At 33.2% G+C, this 20,852-nt stretch overlaps 1 long non-coding RNA gene across 3 annotated transcripts in view; it reads left to right on the top strand.

The window, feature by feature from the left end:
* Positions 1-20,852, top strand: part of LOC115286439 — a 444,475-nt gene that overhangs the window by 7,559 nt on the left and 416,064 nt on the right. The window lies entirely within an intron of this gene.

Raw genomic sequence — 20,852 nt, 5'->3', positions numbered from 1 at the left:
GGCCCCACAACAGAAGAACAAGAGTGGAAGTGAAATGCTCATGCAGAAAACGTGACTGTTTAATGGCAATTTGTTCATCATACAGGCTGAAATATCACCCACATCAGCTTTTGAATTAAGTCCTTTCTATTTTTTTTTTGATATCTTCTATATATTTTTCAAGGAAGAATTGTCAGTTACAAAGGTTGTTGGTAGTCATTTATATTATTCATAGCTCATTTTACCTGCATTATTATATGATTATTTATTACCTTTTTGTTTTCATCATGATAAGTAAACTTTTTTAATCATGGTCAACTATTTCACTCATCCCTCCAACCACCTCCCCTCTGGTAATCATGTTTGTTCTCTATAATTAAGAGTCTCTTTATTTGTCTCTCTTTCTCCCTTTTTTCCTTTGCTCTTTTGTTTTGTTTCTCAAATTCCACATATGAGTGAGATCATATGGTATTTGTCTTTCTCTGGTTTGCTTGGCATTATACTCTTTTGCTCTGTCCATGTTGTCGCAAATGACAAGATTTCATTCTTATTTATGGTTTAATAACATTCTAGTGTGTGTGTGTGACATTTTCTTTATCCATTCATCTATTGGTGGACACTTAGACTGCTTCCATAATTTGGCTATTGTAAATAATGCTGCAATGAACATAGGAGTGAGTGTATCCCTTTGCATTAGTGGTTTTGTATTTTTTGGGTAAATACCTGGTAGTGCAATTACTGGATAAAGATACCACAATAAAAGAACTATAGATCATAATCTCTCATGAATATACATGCAAAAGTATTCAACAAAATATTAGCAACCTGAATCCAATGATATATTAAATGAAATCCTATACCACAATCAAGTGGGATTTATTCCAGAGATGCAACGGTGGTTCAGTATTCAAAAAACAATCAGCATGATACTTCATATCAATAAGAGAAAGGATAAAAAATACATGATCATTTCAATGGATGCTGAAAAAGTGTTTGACAAAGTACAACATCCATTCATTACCAAAACCCTTTGCAAGGTAGGTGGTCTGGGAACATATCTCAACATAATAAAAGCCTTATATGAAAAACTCACAGCCAATATCATACTTAGTGGTGAAAAACTGAGAGCTTTTCTCCTACGGTCAGGAACAAGATATGGATGTCACACTCACCACTTTCATTCAACATAGTACTGGAAGTACTAGCAATAGTAATCAGAGAAGAAAAAGAAATAAAAGGATTCCAAATTGTTGGGGCGCCTGGGTGGCTCAGTCGGTTAAGCGTCTGGCTTCGGCTCAGGTCAGATCTCACGGTTCGTGGGTTCAAGCCCCGTGTTGGGCTCTGTGCTGACTGCTAACTCAGAGCCTGGAGCCTGTTTCCGATTCTGTATCTCCCTCTCTCTGACCCTCCCCTGCTCACACTGTCTCTCAAAAATAAATAAAAAGCATTTAAAATAAAAAAAATTTTTCAAATTGTTAAGGAAGAAGTAAAACTATTTGCAGATGATATGATATTATAAATAGAAAGGCTCTACCAAAAAACTACTAGAGTTGATACATGAATTCAGTGAATTCATAAGATACAAAATCAATGTACAGAAATCTGTTGCATTCCTATACACAATAATGAAGCAGTAGACAGTGAAATTAAGAAAACAATTCCATTTGCAGTTGCATCACAAACAATAAAATATCTAGGAATAAACTTAACCAAAAATTGGAAGATCTTCACTCTGAAAACAAGAAAATGCTGATGAAAGAAATTCAAGATGACATAAAGAATTGGAAAGACATTCCATGCATATGGTTTGGAAGAACAAAAATAGTGTTAAAATGTCTATGCTGCCAAAAGCAATCTACAAATTTAATGCAGTCTCTATCAAAATATCAACAGAATTCTCACAGAACTAGAACAATCTTAAAATTTGTATGGAACCACAAAGACCTCAAATAGCCAAATCAGTCTTTAAACAACAGTAATAACAATAACAACAAAAAGCAAAAAAAAAAAAAAAGCCCCACAACATAACACAACACAACTGGAGGCATCACAATTCCAGATATCAAGTAATGTTACAGAGTAGTAGTAATTAAAACAGTATGGTACTGGTATGAAAATAGACACATAGGTCAATGGAATGGAATGGGAAACCCAGAAGTAAACCCAATTATCAATTGATCTTCAACAAAGGAAGAATGAATATACCATGGGAATGAGATAGTCTCTCCAACAAATGGTGTTGGGAAAACTGGACAGCTACATGCAAAATAATAAAACTGGACCAGTTTTTTTCACAATGCACAAAAATAGACTCATCTTGGATGACAGACCTGAAATATGACACCTGGACCCATAAAATTTTTCAAAGAGACAACAAGCAATAATTTCTCTGACGTTGGCTGTAGCAACACTTTTCTAGATATGTCTTTTGAGGCAAGGGAAACAAAAGCAAAAATAAACTATTGGGACTCATCAAAATAAAAAGCCTCTGCAAGCAAAGGTAACAATCAAAACTAGAATATGACCTACTAAATGCGAGTATTTACAATAGAAAAGTTTCTGTTACTTTTTCATAGATATATGCTATCTGTCAGGCTCTTTTAATATTTAAATATATTATTGTACATCCATCAAAAAGGTAGTATTCAGTTACACATAGAGTTTTATAAATTGCATCCTCCTGATGAAAGAATTTGGATAAAAGTATGTTGTGTTCATAATTAAGACTTTATAATCATCACACAGTTTTGCTTTCCTATTAAGTTGAAGAAGAAGATTATTAACTGATGTATTCAGAGATGCTCAACACGTGGCCCCAGGGTTCTCAGCTTCAGCAAAGATCTCTGTGCCCAAATTGGATGCAGAAACAACTGGACCCGTGGGCTTCAAAAATGAAGTGATGACACCATTTCAGAGGCAAAAGGTAATGAGGTGAGCCAACACTGGATGGATGCTCTGGCCATTGTTGCGCAGACTCCAAGGACTTTCAGGCACGGCCATAAGTGGTTAAGGAGTCCTAATAGAATAGAGGTAGAATGGAGTCTTAGAATTAATTTGTTTAGAGGATGTAAAGTAACATGACATGTTTTGCCTACCAAATTTAAGGGTGTAAGCATAATAATGCCTATTAGAATTTCATGTACATCTTTTCTTTAAAATAGCTAACTTTTTTCCATCATTTCTTACTATAAAAAGTATAGGGGATTTTTCTTTCATATCCCCCAGCAGTAAACTGGGCCTTTGAAATGCTCTGAGTTAAAAAATACATAACAGAACTCATGGATCAAGGTGCCCAAAACAAATTAATTTTTTTCAACAGTTTTTTCCATGGATACTTCATAATTTTACTTACTGTTTTTTGTTGGCAGCCAGTGTCATCTCTTTCCCCCCAGAAGCAGGTCTCTGCAAAGAATAACTAAAATAAGGATAATAACCCTGGAACCATCATTAGCATTTTCAAATTTTATTACAAACCATCCAATACATAGGGTGTTCCTTACTCAAGGTCAGATGTACACATCATTCTGGTACCATCCTTTACACAATTTTTGAATTGCATTTAAAAATGTCAATAAGCTGAAGTAAGCTTTATTTCTAGGTAGATGAATAAATAGATGAATTAATTACCATTACTTTGAAGAGTCAGTCTGGTTATACATGAGATAATTAGATGCACTGTAGTTTTAAACAATTTAAAAGATAGTACAGATAGGTTGGCTGTGGACCTTAGGGGCTGGCTAGGAGAGAAAAAGTTGAAAGCAAGGAATAAACTATATTCAAAGGGAGAAAGGATATTGCAAATGCTTATTCCCTTTCTAGAATCATTATCTGAAGCAGTTAAAGGATGTATACTCCTACCACATCTGTTACACTTTACAGATGTTTTAGTACATAAAACAACAAAAAAATAAAAGGCATAAAGTATAGAAGGGAGAAAGTAGAGTCTTATTACCCTCATTCTCATATAACAGGATTATTTATTGAAAGTCTATAGAATCTATAAATATAAAACTACTAAAAGTAATAACTGAAACAATCAAGGTCTCAGTATATAAATTCAGTGATATAAGTTGTATTTACATATATAAACCGTAGGTAACTGAAAATTTTAAATATTTATAGTAAGATAAAAGGACAGATGTAACATAAGGTAAAATTCCCACACTGAAAGTAAAAAACAATGCTGAAATTGTGGAAGACCTAAAAAAATGGGAGATATATTATGTTCCTGAAGTGGAAAATTCAGTATTGTTAACTTGTCCTTTCTCCACAAATTGATCAATATGTGCACTACAACTTCAATCAAAAGAATATCAAGATCTACTATAGAGATGGACAGGGTACTTATGTGAAATTGCAGAGGTTCTAGAATACCTACAGCCATCTTGAGACAGAAGAACAAAGCTAGAGGAATGATACAATTTGATTTTAAGATTTGCTAAAAATTACAGTAATTCAAGCAGAGTATTATTGATGTGAGGATGGACTAATATAATAATGGAGCAGAATAGAGAATCAAGAAATAGAATGATCCGTATATATCCAACTCATAAGGCACCAGAAAAATTCAATGGGAGAAATTCACTGAGAATTAGTGAATAACTAACTATCCTGTGAGGGAAAAAATAAACCTTGAAAACCTATACAATATACAAAAAAATGAACACATAGGTCACAAAGAAAGATATATAAATATCCAGTAAGTACATGAAATAATGCTCAGTATTATTAGTCATCAGTGAAATGAAAATATAAGCCATTTTGAAATACCCCTACATGTCTACCAGAATGGCTACATTAAAAAGTAGTCTTTTAAAAATATTGGCAAAAATAGGGAGCAAGAGGACGTCTCAAACATTGCTGTTGGGAATGTAAATGTTGCAACCCCTTTTTAAAAAGTTTGTCAGTTTCTTATAAATTTGACATATATTTATCTTGTGACCCAGCAATTCCCCTCCTTAGCAAGAAAAATGAAAACATACATATATAAAAGGACTTGTGAACAATTTTCATAGAAGTTTAAGTTATAATAAACATGACCATCAATATACTGGATAAACAAATTGTGGTATATTGATACAGTTGAGCACTAAGCAATAAAAATCCTGATATACATAACAACATGGATGATTGGCAAAAACATTATTTTGAGTGAAATACAAAAACAGACATTAAAGAATACATACTGTATGATTGCATTTATTTTTTTTAATGTTTTATTAATGTTTGATACAGGAGAGACAGAGCATGAGAGGGGAAGGGTCAGAGAGAGAAGGAGACACAGAACCGGAAGCAGGCTCCAGGCTCTGAGCTAGCCATCAGCACAGAGCCTGACGCGGGGCTTGAACCCACGAACGTGAGATCTGACCTGAGCCGAAGTCGGAGGCTTAACCGACTGAGCCACCCAGGCGCCCCTGTATGATTGCATTTATAAGACTTTCTTAAAAAAGGTCAAGTTGTTTATGGTGATTGCAATTAGACCATTATTTGTCTCTGGTAGGGAAGGGTAGGGACAGAGATCAGAAAGTGGCATGAGGGAAGTTTCTGCAGATGGGAAATAGCCAGTTTTGAAAGAAGTGTGGGTTAGAGGGTTGGATACATTTTTCTGAAATCATCATACTGAGCACAAAGGATATGTATATTTTATGTACAGTGTAATTGATAAGAAAAATAATATAATGGAAGCAAAATTTAGTATTTATAGATAATAGTGAATCAGAAGTGCCTGTCACTAACAAAAAAAATTGCAAGTTAAGTGCGTTAAGATTTCCTATCATATTTCAAAGTAATTTCCTTGTAAATATATTAATTTATATTTTATTAAAATCAAAGGCAGCATATAGAGAAATTTCTGTATACAATACATCGTCACTGAATTTCCTTTCCACTACAACTACAACATCTCACTTTGATAATGTATTCTTTAATGACAGAAATAGAAACAAAGTTTAAAATACATCCTTATATTAGTTTTGGTAGTTAAAATTAACCATGTTGTCATGTGAAAATTTTAACACACTTAATTACTTACAAATCATTCCTTTAAAATATCAAAATGTTGTTTCAATCCATTGTAGTTATCCTCATCCCTCTCCGTGGTCAGATCGTTCCTATTTTGGCCAAAAGGAAGCTTCTGCAGGTCGGCTTCTGCATTGGCTTCTGAATCCTTTTGATGCAACTGTAGCAGCATTCTGATAAGATAAGATGTTTGTCGGTGCATTAAGTGGCCCTGGTGGGAAGCCATTTCTCCATGTGGCCATGGTTAATATAAAGAAGGAGTCTAACTTAAAAAATGTTTTTGTCTTTCAAACTAACTCTTCCCCATGAATTAAAATTTTTATTTGACTTAGACAGTTTTGATTGTATAGGGTATATGAGTAGATCATTGTTTCAGATTTGTCTGCTGTTGAAGTCAGCCATCTTGAGATGTAGATGTTTAAATCTATGACTTTATAATAATCATTTTTAAAACCTCATTACTCATTTTTGGAGATGGTTTCTAGGAAATCAGAATGAGATGGATGAAGGGGGAACCAACCAGTTAAAACAATTTAAAACTTATTAACCAACTGGAATGCTATTTGCATTCTCACTTAGAGAAAGAGCTGACTAAGGAAAAATGAACACTGAAGTATATTGTGTGAATAATGGGAAATTTCTGAGGGAGGTAAATGGCATTATGCTTATATTTTTCAAAAAGGAGTCCTTATCTTTTAGTGATATACACTAAAATATTTATAGACTGAATGACAGAATGCCTGAAATTTGCTTCAAAATTATTGAGGGAAGGTAACAGGAACGTGGGTGAGGGTATGGGTAAAAGACATTAGCAATCATTGTATATAATTATTAAAGTTGGAAGATGGTTACTCTTTTTAAGTTTGAAATATTCTGTAATGAAAAGAAATTTTTATCATAAAATCCTTTAATGATATAATAATGGTATCCTAAATTTTTTATTTAGCCAAGAGATTATTTGCCTACTGGGTTTTCATAAAAAGAAGTAAACCAATGTATATTAACAAAAAAAAAATCAAAATGTTGTATTAGTGATTTCTTCAGATATGTGAATAAAAATATATTAAGATAACATGCTATTTCAATAATTTTTCTATTCTAGCCTTCTACAAATACTATTATATTGTACTTAATGTTTGTTACCTTGACCCTTTTGCATAATGTATTTAGTATCCTTAACCCCAAGTATAGTATTGTTTTAATTGGAAAAACTATATTAAAATCGTATATGTGAATGAACAGCTTTGAAAGGAGAGAAATTTAAGAAAATATTCAAGCATAATGATTTTTTAATGAATTAGCAACAGGGTTGGCTTATATTTATCTCTAAGAATACTTATATTAAAATTAAGTATAGTGACTATATCAGAATGTTACATTCATTTTGAAGCAAGAAATCTCTTAGATAAATGGATTTAATGAGAAAGACAAGTGAGCCAATATATTTCTTGAGTAAGTTAGAAATTTTTATTTTTTCAAGTGTCATAGTAATAATTGGTAAACATGAATTAAGATAAGCTTATTATATATTCTGCCTACAAAACTTGCATGTTTTATTTTATGTGGTGTTAGTACACCACATGTTAGAACATTCTTAGCTAAAGAATGTTCATTTTTTAAAAGACATATTTGTTTTTAACTATAAGCATTTTATAGCTGTAATATAACAAGATGATATTTTTATTATTTCAGTGGGTTATATATATGTGTGTATATATCTTATAATTATCTTAAACTTCGTATATATAAAAATCTTATAAGTGTTGATACTGCTCTAAAAAAATACAGGTGAACTATATTACAAAGAAAAGAAGTTACAATATCAGGATCTCGTTCTTGCTCTACCTCATATCTATCAAAATTTATCACATAAGCATTCTGAGCCCTGATAATTTGATGTTAATAACACATATCTCACCAGGACGTTGGAGGATTTACATATTTTGGGGATCATATGTTAGAAGGATTACTTTGGAAAGAACCTTGTAAAGTATAGAATTCTGTAAAGATATTAGGAATTATTATATCATTAAATGTAAGTAAATATATGAAACAATAATTTGTATGTGTTCATAGAGCAAGGCATGCTGATTTATCATTACATTTTACTCTAGAATGAAGAAATGATAATTATACATTATTGACTATAAATAATGAAAATAGGTATAATCGAGTACATGGTACTTTCCAGGGACTACTCTAAATAGCTTTTCTTATTAACTAATTCTGACTTAGAGAGGATACTTATGTTATCCAGGGTCACACATTTGTAGCTGTGTTCTTAACTGTGACAATATGCATTGTGTTGTATACTGTAAATCTTTTATATGTATTAGTTGCATTGATTCACATTGGCTCAAAAAAGATCATTGAATGGTGTGCATTAACTAGATTATTTTTAATATTTATAAGAAAATAGCATATTGCTTTTTCTTTTAATTTATTGAAGGAAACTATTTTTGTATTTCTTTTCTGCTGTGTTTAGGGAAAATTTATGTAAGTTATTAGTTTATCTTACTATTTCCTTTGACATATCAAAATATATTCAATTTTTAGGAGATAAGCCAAATAGTTACTTGCATGCATTTATAGGACAGTTTTATTTTTCTCTTTCAAAACAAACTGGATTTTTAGAGTTTAATTTCCCACAAGCAAAAATGCATCAGGAAATCTAAAACGAAAAACAGTGAAGAAATAAATTAGGACACTTCCACATTGAAGATTTGATGGAAAAACATATGCTAGATTTACCTTCCCAACTTAACCAGAAAACTAGGCAAATAATGGTGTGGAGGGTCGTGATGGTGGTAGTAGTGAAGCTGTTCAGACACTGGACAGTGGGTAGCACAGGGCAGTGATCCCAGGCATACTAAAGCGGAGAGAATTCATTCCTAGTGGGCCCATACTAGATATATGGTAAGGAAATCTTTCAAGAAGATGGTATACAAATGAGGTGAGCCCCATGATTGCACCAGCTGACTACAGAGAGTTTCCAGTCCTCAGCAGAAAGATGGGAGCCCAAATAGAGGCAAGCAGTCTTCTTGATTGGAGGAGATAGAAATTAGACCTTGTGGAGGCCAAAGAGGCTAGAATTTGTGGGGAAGAGTACTAGAGAAGAGAGATGAAGACACTTCAGGGGGGAGGGAGGTTGAGAGAGAGAGAGAAAGAAAGGTGGAAGGGGTAGGGCTGGAGGGGAGAGGAGATAGGAGACATACTAGGGGTTAGTGAAGAATCAGGCAAGTGGTAACTATCATACACTATTGTTGTTGGGAGTATAAAATAATGACTTTGATAGCAATTTGGTATAATTCACTAGTGCACACAACCTAACTCAGCATTTAAATTCTTAGTTAACATTTTAGAGTAATTGGGAAAGTTGCATAAGGAAAGATGTAAAAGGATGTTTTTGACAAGAAAGAAGATAGGTCAGTTGAGATCAGCAGACTATTCCCCTCCTTGTCTTTGGTTGGGCATTGATTGACACACACTTGAGAGAGAACTACCCTCTTTGATTTCTGATATTATTAGTTTGTATGCTCTCTCTTTTTAATCTTAATTATCCTGGCTAGAAATTTACTGATTTTATTGATCTTTTCAGAGAGCCAGTTTTTGGTTGCATTTATTTTACCAATTGATTTTCTGTTTTCAGTTTCATTGATTTCTACTCTGAAGAGAGCTCATTGGAGTCGAATATTTCCACTCCCTTGGTTCAGTTGGGCTCAAATAATACTCCAGCCTGTTAGGCTCTGGTTAACTAGTTTCCCCCGAGGGCAGGCCTTGTTAAGAATGCAGTGTTCTTGAGTATTTCAAAATGATTCCCTTCCCCCCTCTCTGCAGGGAACACAATGAGATTTGTCTTTGATATTTACAGTGAGAACCTGAATGATCTTTAGGTAAGTCTCACAGATTTGTGGAGGCTCCCCTGTGACTGGGTACCCTTGAGTTTTTAACCCTTAGGGTTCTTTACACTGAGCCTCCAGCAATAATTCAGGGTTTCCTACTCTGGCCTGGATTCCTGTTGCAGTTTCCACTTGTGAATCTGATTTAGTCAGCTATGACCTGCTATTATCTGTTTCTCCAGTCTTGGGTATGGTACCTCTTAATTCCCTTTCCCTATTTTTGTCCATCCCCCTAGCCTCCTCCCCTCTGACAGCCATCAGTTTGTTTTGTGTATCTATGAGTTTGTTTCTGTTGTGTTTGGTTTGTTTGTTTTGTGTTTTAAATTCCACATATAAGTGAAATCGTATGGTGTTTTGTCTTTTCTCTGACTTATATTTCACTTAGCATAACACCCTCTAAGTCTATTCGTGTTGTTGCAGATGGCAAATTTCATTTTCTTTTTTGGCTGAGTAATATTCCATTGTATATATGTATACTACATATTCCTTACCCATTCATCTCTTATTGGACATTTAGTATTCCTCCTTACTGTTAAGAATTTCTAAGAAGAAAGACAAGTGCTTTTTGGTATCATATCTCCTTTATTTATAATAGGAATTACTATGCTGTATTGATTTTATGAAACATTTCTTTAAGCATTTATATTTATAAATTTAATTTCAAAATGTCATTAGGTATCATAGTGCAACAAAGGAGATTAATTAGTGACAACTCAGATTGACTGATGAGACTAATGGAAAATTAAGTGCCAGTAGGTTTTGCTCAGTGTTCTTTCCAGGAGGAAACTAGAGAGATTAATAGTAGAGATGGAATTTTGGTTTTTAACAGATATATTCATTCATAGTATTACTAGGCATAGTATTTGAAATAATATATATATGTGTATATATGTACAAGCATATTTCTATATACACCTCATACCTAGTCACTTTTATTTAGGATGACTATATTGTGTGTATACATGTACACATACATATTTCTTTTCATATACACATATCAACATACATATACACACCCATATTTATACAGACACTACTTATTGTTTCATAGTTACTCAAATTTCTGTGAAGTGTTTACTGGTATTTTTTCAAGAGAAGGAAGTTCTCTAGAGATTCAATTAGTTCCTTTTTAAAAGTTTGTATCTTTGTGGACACTTTTTTTCTTTATACATTTGTAAATATCAAAACTACAGTTTCTAGTGAGGGAAAAAAATATATATAAATACATATATAATTATATATTTATGTAAAAACATACTTTTTACCAAGTAAAGTTTGGTATTATTATATACATACCAAAAGCATGTTTCTTATAAAAGAGACAAATTTGGGGTACCTGGGTGGACAGTTTGGTTAGGCATTCGACTTTTGATTTTGGCTCAGGTCGTGATCTCACAATTCATGAGTTCAGGCTCTTTGGCAGATTCTGTGCTGAGTGTGGAGCCTGCTGGGATTCTCTCCCTCTCTCTCTGTACCCTCCCCTGCTTGCTCTCTCTCAAATAAACTTTTAAAATAATAAATAAATAAAGAGACAAATTTGATAGGTTTATATAGAATAATACTGGGGGGACACCTGGGTGGCTCTGTCAGTTAAGGCTCCGACATCAGCTCAGGTCATGGTCTCGCATTTCATGGGTTCGAGCCCTGCATCAGGCTCTGTGCTGACAGCTAGAGTCTGTCTTTGGATTCTCTCTCACTCTGACCCTCCCCTGCTCACGCTTTCTCTTTCTGCCTCTTTAAAATAAATTTTAAAAATAAAAAAAATATATTTTTAGAATAATATTGGGAGTGCCTCGGTGGCTCAGTGGGGTAAGTGGCCACTTTGATTTCAGGTCAGGTCATGATCTCATGCTTTGTAAGGAGATCTACACTGGGCTCCATGCTGTCAGTGGAGCCTGAGATTCTCTTTCCCTCTCCCTCTGCCCCACCCCCACTCACACTTTTTTTCCCTCTCTCTCTCACAAAATGAGTAAAGTTTTTTTTTTTAATTAATACTGGACATATGTGATCAAATACAGCAAATGTGAATAGATGCATGAAAAATATACAAATTTTAATACTTTTTTTTTTTACTTGAACCAAACCAAGCAGGAAGTGAATACGCACAATGGGAAAATAATGTACACATAGGCTACTTGTCAATATACTACAAAATCTCCATAATTTGGAAGAGAGTCATGATTGTGTATATCAGCTAGGAACACAAGACCACAAGCAGCTGCCTCTGATCCCTATGTTGCCCTTCAACTTTCCTGTTTCAGCAGCTTTATAAACACAGTAAGATGAATGAGATAGGGATTTGAGGTTTCGCAGTTTTTAGTGAGTTGTTATAAAACTTGCCTCTCCAACATATTTATGAATTATGATAAATGTGCTGGCAATTTTCTTTGCAGTATAATCAGCCACATTTCACCTGAGAGGTGTATGTGAGCCTGTATATCTTTGACTTATCTGAGTTTTTATTTGAAAGTGATTAGTCATCCTATTCTTCAACCTTACCTAGCATCATGTCTAAAGCAGGAAATTAAGAAAACCTATATAGTTAATTTCCTAAGAATAATATTTGGTGCTTTGATAATATAGTTAAGTTTGTAGCAATCTACAAGAGACTAAATGGTTTGTTTTTATGTCTATAGATATTTTTAAGCATTAGTTGTAAAATGTCAGCTAACGTACTGCCAGTTAGTTTTTTTCTGACCAACAAAACAAACTATGTCTTAAAATGCTTTTTTTTTATAACATTGCAACAACTGGAAATATGATAGTGAAAATTGATAATATTTCAATGATTGGAAACAGAATATTGACGTTGTAATGAATTACAGAAAATCATAAACCATTTTCTAGTGGTGTGAAATTGTGTCCCTCTAGCACATAGAAGAGAGAAGTAGATAGTAGGAAATCTAGACCCAAAGACCTGGGTATCTAAAGACCTGGCTTATGGGAGCATAGGAAGAGGATTCAGGCCTGACTCTAAATCAGACTCCAGCACTAGTGAGCTGCTTGCCTTTGAGTGCGTTGACTTTCATTCTTGGTGCAAGTACACTTCCCATCTGAGAAAAAATTTGCCTCTAAGAGTTATAGAGAACTGAATTGAGATATGTCCTAAATGGTATCTCAATGCCTGTAATGTCTTATGATCTTAATCAAACTTATTTCTGTTTTCCTCTTTTTCTGAAACTTCTCTAGGACTATATCTAATGTTTTATGCCCTAGCAATTGTGCAAGGTAGATTTATTCATAAAAAAACCAAATAACTTGGGGGTGCCTGGATGACTCAGTCACTGGAGCATCTGACTCTTGATCTTGAAGTCATGACTTCAAGCCTCATGTTGAGTGTAGCGATTACTTAAAAAAATAAAAGAACAAATAACTGTAATATGGATGATCCATATGCTGTTTATTGCCAAAGCTCCATCTTTTTATGTAAGATGTATCCTTTTTTGCAAAATTTAGCTCTGACATTGGTGACATTACATTTCCCTTTCCAAGGAGAATAAAATATAAGGAAGATAATAGTACCTGTATTATAGAGTTATTGTAAAGATCAAATGAGCTAATGTAGGTTAAAAAGAAGGTAACAAAAGCTTAAACCAAAACATAGAAGGCACATATAAGTGATACTTTTAATTGGGCTGCTTATGTTGTTGATTGGACAAAATTAATGTCGATGATGATGAAATGATCTCTATATTTTAACACTGAATAGAGCATAGTTAAGCTTATTTTTTAATGTATTTACTCTTGTAGGGGAGAAAAAACAATTAATGATGTAAACCATATATTTATTAAAATATTTCAATCGTTTGTCACTAGATTCTAACTTTTAAAAAATTTTAATGTGAATATAAACAATCACCTTTTCACCAACTAGATTAGAGCTTATCTTTGGCAGAGTTAGTCTGAATACCGAAATTTAGGAGCAGACATCTTAATTATAACGTTAAATGACAAAAAAACAAGTGGGTCTATCCAGTACCAGTTTTATGCTTTGGCAGAATTGCTCATGTTTAAGGGCTGGAAGAATGCTGTTTACACAGTTGCACTAATGATGAATCCCCTGGAATCAGAGTCTTCGTGTTATATTAACCCCTCTAAAGGAAGCCCTGCACTGCTTAACTTCTCTCCTTCTTTCTCCTGTACCTTTCATCAAATCATTAAATGTGTCTCCATAGAAACAGAAAGCATTTTTCTTAAAAGACAAAAGGTGACTGATTCCTGCCTAATCCTATCATTATTCTTCAGAGATTACTTTATTTTATTGCCAGTGAAAAAGCTTTCAAAAGCAGTCTGTATGCTGCAATTAAGAACAGGACAGCCTAATCCTTGCAATAAAGCTGAACCAACAGCAGCTAAGAACTGTTTTATTAACTTCCTAGAGGATTTGCCTCATAGTAAACGAAATTGTAGGAAAAAAATAGTATATTTCAACCACATATGAAATGTCAGAAAAGCTGTGGAGGAATATATGAAATATTGGTCTTCTTACGTGTGTATAAATAAAATTACACCATGTAGTATCTGTTTATCTCAGGCTGACACTACCAATTCTTAAATATTTATGATTGATTTTTAAAATTAATAAAAGTGCTGATAATAATTTATGGTTTCTGGTTACTTAGTACAGAAATTGTATGTATCAGGGACCATCTGTCTTCAAATGCACAAAACTTTTGCAACTTCTGTTTTTGTTATTGCTTTTGCATATTTTTAATAAACATATATGGTTTATAATCCACAGTATAAAATATTACATTGATTCATCTGTGTCCTTTCAAAAACATCATACAAATTTTAGTTGGATGCTAGGCCTCTTAGAATACAGACTAGAATAATAAGACTTTATCAGAGCAGGTTGAATACATGTGACTAATCCTGACTAACGTAGTGCTAATAGAAATAACGGATGCATGAACTTGAAATGAAAGCAGTACCCTAAGTGTCTTTTTCCTTTTCTCACTGGCTCAGACACAGCTTAGGTTGTGATCCCTTTGCGGACAAGGTGAATTTGAGTAGTGCCATAAAACGGGTGAGCATTAAGTTAGAAGGAACTTGAATCCCTGACATACTGCTACTCATTGTATCTCAGGGCACTGTTAATTCTGATTCTTTCTCACAGCAGCTGAACTTGTATTCTCATTAGTGTAGGATGCCTTATATGTAAGTGCAAATATTCACTCACTTAACAGATACTTAGTGAGAGTTACTGTGCCACAAACTGATTCTTTCATGGTAATTACATTCCTGTGTGATAGGCAGATTTTATTTATTTATTTATTTATTTATTTATTTATTTATTTAATGCTTTTTATTTATTTTTGAGAGACAGAGAGACAGTGCGAGCAGGGGAGGGTCAGAGAGAGAGGGAGACACAGAATCCGAAACAGGCTCCAGGCTCTGAGCTAGCTGTCAGCACAAGCCCGATGCGGGGCTCGAACCCACGGACCGTGAGATCTGACCTGAGCCGAAGCTGGATGCTTAACCGACTGAGCCACCCAGGTGCCCTCGGCAGATTTTAAAAACAATATAAAAAAGTATGGAAGTAAAATTAGATTGTAATAAAAAGGGACTTTTCATTTACAAGTTTTGCAATTTAGAATTTTTCAGAAGACTGAAAAATTAGAAAGTTTGAGAAGTTGCCAATGTTTTTAAGAGTGGAAAGTAATAAATACAAATATTAAATTAGATAATAATGTAATATTTGAGGAGAAGAAAGTGTTAAAGATATGATATTGTTAAAAAAGAATAGTAACAAGTTTTAAATGACTGAAGGACACACCAAAGCTACAAATTAGTGAAAATAACTTTCTTGTGGTATGGGAGATATTCAGAAATTGGTATATATATTTATAAATGTATATGAATATATATAAAAGTTATAATAAGCAAATAATATAGAATATTGAAGCAATTTAAATGTTACCTTAAAACATGCTTAAAATTATAAAGACATCAGAAAATACAAATTATGAAAATTCAAGCTAATTGGATGAGTGTAGACAGATATAACTGGTATATTTTTATACCAAATGTGAAATTTAAAAATCTAAATAAGGAGTAGAGCTACACAAAAATTTGATAAGCAGGTCTAGGAAAACATTTGCTTATATCTCTTTTAAAGCAATATATATTTATTTAATAATACAATTTTGGCTCTGGTCAATATTTACAACATATTCTTTATGACAATAGTCCTTTGATGATATAGCTTTACATATATCTATTTTCTATGTATATCTGCTTTAATCTTTAAAAAAAACAGTTTGACTGTTACGCCATCGACAGATGCCTGAATATTTAATGGACCAATTTATAGCATGCACAAAATAAGACAAAGTATTGAACTGTTTTCAAGAAGCAAAAATACTTTGAAGAATAATTCTGACTCATTAAAAAATCAGACATTGAAAATCATACCATGATTGTCTGCAAAGTGAGTACCTTTAAAAAGCAGTAATTTTTAGTTCATGCTTTTGAAATTTTTAATAAAAAACTTTTTTCAAACTCTTCTCACTCTTGCTATGAATTGAATCTTTTATTTCATTGGCATAATCTAGTCAAAAGCTTAAAGCAATTATACACAGGTCCAACGACCTCTAAGTAGCCTTATTTTAAGCCTTGTCCTTGATGAAGAGCAGCATCTACTCAGGAAAGAATTAAAGGATAAGCAGATGCTCAGTAAGTATTTGTCAAACGAGTCATTTTAATACCTGTGTCATGTCTCAGCATTGAAAACAGTTTAATTATAGTCAACTGAAGGTTAAATTTTGAGATGGGCCTTGTTGCTATCTTTATAAGGAATATAAACAAAATACTATATATACGATTATTAATTTATATTAATGTAGAAGTCAGATTTAAGACTTCCGGGTGCATACTTAAATACAGAATTATAAAATACACCCTATTAAGTTGATCTTATCTAAAACTGATCTTTTCACTTTGTCACCACATCCTATCTTCTCTTTTTCCTCAAGAATTTTGGTCCTACAGTTATTTTCTCTCATGTTATAAATTTTTCCTTCTCTACTGGATTTATCCCCAGTAACATATAAACATGATGTTATTTATTCTATCTTTAAATAAAAGAACAATGAATAAACATAAACTTTTGTTGCATGCATTGCTTCTCTTTACAGCAGGGCTCCTCAAAAGAATTCTTGGGGTGCCTGTCTGGCTCAGTCAGGAGAGCATATGGCTCTTCATCTCAGGGTTGTGAGCTCAAGCCCCATGTTGGGGGTAGAGATTACTGAAAAAGAAAAAAAAAAAAGAATTCTCTACATTGTCAGTTTCTAATAACTTTCCTTTTCATTAACTCTCTCCAACCACCCAAAAAGTGTTCCACCCCCCCCCACCCTGGTCCCCAGCGAAACTACTCTTGAACTCTATCTTGTTAATGGTTGATTCTTTGAATTCATTAATTTACTGTGTGCTTTGTCTTATTATAGTTTCTTCACTTAGCTCCTGAAAAAACACATTTTGTTGTGCTTTCTCCTACTTCACTGGGAGGAGCTTTCGTTTTCTTTTTTCTTTTTACTTATGTTTTACTGAGTGTTACTCTTGCCCTAGAACTCTTAAGGTTGAAGTGATTCATGCTTTAGTCTTTGGCCCCTTTCTGTGCTACCTATACTCTCTCCTTCGCTCATTTCATTTAGTCTCCTGGTATTGTATGCCATTTGCAATGCCAACTGTTTTCTAATTTATATCTGTAGGCCATCTTCTGTACTCCAGCCTCATATATCAATTGCCTTCTTGATAAAGCTGATAGGCATGTGACACACAACGTGCCTGCCTGAAACCAGAGTCTTCTGTTATCTCCCCATCCTAAGCTCGTTCCTACCACAGACTGCCCCATTTCAGTGATTACAATTTTATCCTATATATTTCTCAAGATAAAAGCCTAGTGTCATTGACTCCGTTTTTTCTGTCATACCACATTCATTCTGTCATGAAATCATATTTGCTTTGCTTTCAAAATATACTTAACATCAGACCTCTCTCACCATCTCCATTTTGTTCAAGCTGCCCATCATCTCTTCTTTGAATTAGTTTATTAACTGGCCTTGCTGCTTCCCGGTTTGCCCCCCGTGCTTTGTATTATCACTCAGAATTATGATTTTGATGAAATACATATCAGAGATTACTTCCTCTCCTTGAAAGTCTTCTGCTCCTTATTTCACTCGGTGCAGATGTTGAGGCCCTGCAAGGACCTTATGTGTTGGTCTTTTGCTTCTTCTCACCTCATCTCCTATTGCTCCCTCTCTTGCTCACTCCTCCAGTCATAGTGGCCTTTATCTTCAGATATACCAAGACAATAGGCACACCACTAATTAAATGTCCTTATTTGCAGTAGTTTCCTCAGAGTGGAACTCCCTTCTTTGGGAATCTGTGTGATTTATGTTCTCATATTGAAGTCATTGTTCAAACATCGCCTTCTTACTGATGTTTACCCTGACCATGCTAATATAAAATTGTTACCCAGCAACCTTCCTTCTACTGCATTCTTGTCAGTCTTCACTGACCCTGCCTACTTTGCTTTCTTTTTTGAATAGAACTTATTACCACCCAATATGCTGTATTTATTATATTTACAGAGTTACAACCAGTCATTCCTAACTACCAAGTTAATTTCCAAATATCATGAATGTGTATGTTTTGTTCATTGTTGATCCTAAGTACCTACAAAAGTATCTGACACATACTGTGCACATGTACTGTATCCATACCATACACTCAGTAAGTAGTTATTGACTAGATGAATACTGTTATATTAAATCACTTACTTTATATTGTACAGAAGTAAAAAAAAAACCACATGCATTAAATGATTATTTAATACTATTTGAATATTGTCAAATGGCTATCCAGTGGTGCATTATAATAAATGTACTTTTATTTATTCTATAGTACTCTATCTTGTTTACACTGTTGTCATAGAAATGGAAAAGCTTATACTTAAAATACTTGAAGTTTCTGCTTGATACCATTTATAAAGAGATTATAGCAAGTCTAATAACTATAACCAGCTCCGTTAGCACTTAAGTAAACCTCTGGCATCCATTTGTAGAGATTTAGATGATCAAGATTCTAGCCTAGGGTCACCTACAGGGTAACTGTATAACCTTGGGCAAAATACTTTAGAGGACACATCTTTCACTTTTGACGGAGCAGAAATAACTTGCTCTGTAAGGTTTATAAGATGGTTAGAAATATCAAGAGATTATATAAATGAAAAAAACTACAATGAAGTGTAAATTCTCTATGGTATAATAAATTATTCAATTACAAAAACTATTTTTACATTTCAGTTTTTGACATTTCATTCCGATGTATTGACAGGTTTCTTTAAACTCATATGTGTTCTCTAGTACGAAACACTAATAAACTACGAAGACTTTTAATGATTTAGAAATGGTTAGGAACATTTTCAGGTATATACTATATATTTTTAAATCCCGTTTTAAGTTTCTTAATAATCATTTAATTTGAAAATTGCATTCTAAATGCACAAAACTAGAAGAGAAATGAAACAAATATATCTTCATATTTATTCCAAATGTTTTTTATAACACAAAATGAAGTGAGTTTCTTTTAGTGATATTATAGTTATGGAAAGAACAAAGTTCAATACAAATTAGTTTCTAGGAGATTATAGCAAATGTTTAGATTATCGAAAATACCAAGATTTATAATATATAAATGATGTCTACAGGGGCTCCTGAGTGGCTGAGTTGGTTAAGCGTCTGACTCTTGATTTCAGCTTAGGTCATGATCTCAAGATTTGTTAGATCAAGCCCCGTGTCAAGCTCTGCATGCTGACGGCACAGAGCCTGCTTGGGATTCTCTCTTTTCCTCTCTCAGTGCCCCTTCCCTGCGTGTGAGCTCTCTTGCTCTTGTAAAATAAATGAATAAACTTAGAAAAAATTATATCTACACAGTAATAACTTACTGTCATATATTGTATAGTATATAAGTTTATATTTAAGTATAGTTATATTTATAATTATATAAGTAGTCTATAATGTATTCAAAATTCAAGGCTTAACTTTAGTGTAATTTTCTGTAACAAGGTCCTTACAATTTTTATTTATAAAACAATTTCATATATGTTACCTTCTTAAATTCTCACACCTGCTGATAAAAAAGTATGTTAATTCTATTTTATGGAAGAATATTTTAGTGGCATCTCACAATAGCCACATTTACTCTATCTTTATATCCTGTATCTGTGTCTTGGTTCTATATTCTTTGCATCCTTTTTTAATTTTATAAGCCTTATAAGTGTTTGTGTATATCCTGAGCCTATATAATTAAAAAAACGACGTAAGTATAGCAAATATACAAACATAATTGATAATTATCATGAGTAAAATTCTTTTTTTTTCTTTAATTACTTTAATATAAAAGACAGCAATGTTCCATAGTTCACATGATATTAAAAAAACTTTCAAAACCCTCTAATAAGTTTTTAATGAAAATAAATTTATTGAAGGGTAGCAATGACTACAAAATTAATACTACCAATCATTACTCAAGCCTTTGCGTTAAGTGTAATATTTGGATGGTAGGGAGAGAAAATATCAAACAAGAATATGGACATTCAAAAACTCGATTTTACCCAGGCTTTAACTCTTTGCTAAGTCTTGTGCATATGAGAATATGTATTCAAGATTGTTGGAGACACATTCAGCCAAAGTCAGCTCACCACTCATCATATAACATTGAAAATCATTGCATTTACAAAATTAAACAACAGCTCAAGAGTCTTTCTAGGTAAAAGATCCCAGTAAAAAAAGAACATTAACAGAGAATTAGTGATGGTGACTAGAACAAGAAAATTAGCATAATCAAGAAAGAGATATAATTATTCAATATAATTTTGTCTGGTTTGATCAATGCAGCTCACTTAAGTAAGATGACTGCATTGAGAGGGAAAGGGGTAACATGATCCACAGG

The sequence above is a fragment of the Suricata suricatta genome, chromosome 3, assembly GCF_006229205.1.
Source record: "Suricata suricatta isolate VVHF042 chromosome 3, meerkat_22Aug2017_6uvM2_HiC, whole genome shotgun sequence".
NCBI lineage: Eukaryota > Metazoa > Chordata > Mammalia > Carnivora > Herpestidae > Suricata > Suricata suricatta.
The sequence above is the reverse complement of the archived record's forward strand: the minus strand, read 5'-3'. Positions and strand labels throughout refer to the sequence as shown.